Raw genomic sequence first — 1,663 nt, 5'->3', positions numbered from 1 at the left:
GGGCCTCTGGGCTCTAGTGAGCAACAGTCCTCATCTTACCCCAGGCCGCCTCTCAGACTCCCCGCCTGTCTCCTGAGTTGTGGGTAGCCATAAGCATTCCAAGTTCTTTAATTGTTTCTTCATCAGGCCACAGATGGGGGCTCAGATGAGGACACAATGCTTATTTGTATCACAGGAAGTAAGCCACGACTAACCCTCAGCAGTCCGTGTTACAGAAGTTGACAGAAGGAGGGAGAGTCCAGCCATCTCCAAGCAACACCTGCTTGTGGGAGGGAAGCGGGGCTGGCGGAGGTGGGCAGGCTGCCTTGTTAACTCTATGAGGATGTGGGCCTGGTGGGGCAGGGCTTGCCTTGCGGCACAGAGCCACTTCAGGAGGGCGACCTCAACTTCAGCACAGCTGTCGCCTTTTGTGCAGCCTTTCCCAAACAGCTGGTGTGCAGTTGGCCGTGCTGTAGACGGGCTGTCCCAGCGAGGTGGAGAGTAAAGTCTGGACCGTAAACCTGCTGCTTCTGCGGGCAGGGTGAGCGAGCCGGGGCAGTGGAGTGGCCTGATCACTGAGCACGTTCAGAGGGGTGATAAAAAGAACTAGTGTTGGTGAAAGAAGTTCAAGTTTCCAGCATAAAATGAAATGCACTTTTAGGACAGGAGCAGAAGCAAATAACCTTTTTATTGATAATCCCATCTGTTGGGGCACGAGAGGACGGACGGCCGAAGCGCTGACCCGAGTCCCTGAATGCTGGTTCTCATCGGGGCGCAGGTGCCCCGAAGGCGACGTGCTGGAGCCAAGTCCCTTGACCCACAAACGACCCCCTAATCTCTTCTTTGTTCCTGTTTCCAGTTTACACTCACTGCTCAGGCCCTTGTGACTGCCATTAATCATCAAACCACGGTGATCATGCTTTTGTGTGGGACCTTAACACTGCTATCAAGACCCTGGGTGAGAAATAAACTTTGCCATTAGCCATCAGCTTTTGGTCATTCACTGTGTCCGCGGTGGTCTCCCCGAGCCCCCTCTAGAAGGAGACCTCAACAACCATCCACATAACTATATGGGATGACACCGTAGTAAAGCGGCTAATTGTGAAGCTGCCTGAAGAGGAACACAGAACAGCAACCATCGAGGGGATTATATTTAAGTGCTTGCTGCTGCAAGCCACTCCTCTTTTCTTGTTATCTTGGTCTACTGTACATCAGAGGGAAACCTGGCACGGAGAGGTTCCATCGCTCAAAGGGCAGTAGAATGGACTGAACTGGAGAAGCTTGGAGAGGTGGTGGCAGGGCTGCCCTCATACAAGTGGCATAGAGTTCATGTGTAACCTACACACCTTCCTCTCTGGAATGTCTCATACCAGTGTAAAAGGCTGTTTAGGAAATAATGGCCACAAATAAATACCTGCACACACTCAGATTTTTTTTCCCAAATATTTTTCATCTGCAGGTGTCTGAATCCACAGATGAGGATGCTTGTGGCTGACTGTACCTGTTTAATGACGGAGGGGATGAATGTGAGGGTGATGCTGACGAAAGTCAGGCAATGCCTCTGTCCTGGGGCAGAGAGAAGCCAGCTCATGATGCCCTGCAGCCCCAGGCCAGGGGACGGTGTGGGCGCTCCGGATGTGTCGGACGGCTTCTTCCACAGCCAGCGGTGACACTCATCCCTGGT

The 1,663-nt window shown here is 52.6% G+C and overlaps 1 long non-coding RNA gene across 1 annotated transcript; it reads left to right on the top strand.

Moving 5' to 3' along the window:
• The first annotated feature begins 212 nt into the window (after positions 1 to 212).
• Positions 213 to 1,393, top strand: LOC104863039. The gene is made up of 3 exons (XR_780474.2): positions 213 to 291; positions 416 to 520; positions 839 to 1,393. It is a non-coding gene; the product is annotated as an uncharacterized LOC104863039 (long non-coding RNA).
• Positions 1,394 to 1,663: the final 270 nt, after the last annotated feature.

The sequence above is a fragment of the Fukomys damarensis genome, unplaced genomic scaffold (genome assembly GCF_012274545.1).
Source record: "Fukomys damarensis isolate Sample0158 unplaced genomic scaffold, DMR_v1.0_HiC HiC_scaffold_37, whole genome shotgun sequence".
NCBI classification, from domain to species: domain Eukaryota; kingdom Metazoa; phylum Chordata; class Mammalia; order Rodentia; family Bathyergidae; genus Fukomys; species Fukomys damarensis.
Note: the sequence above shows the minus strand (reverse complement) of the source record. Positions and strands in the feature narration are given on the sequence as shown.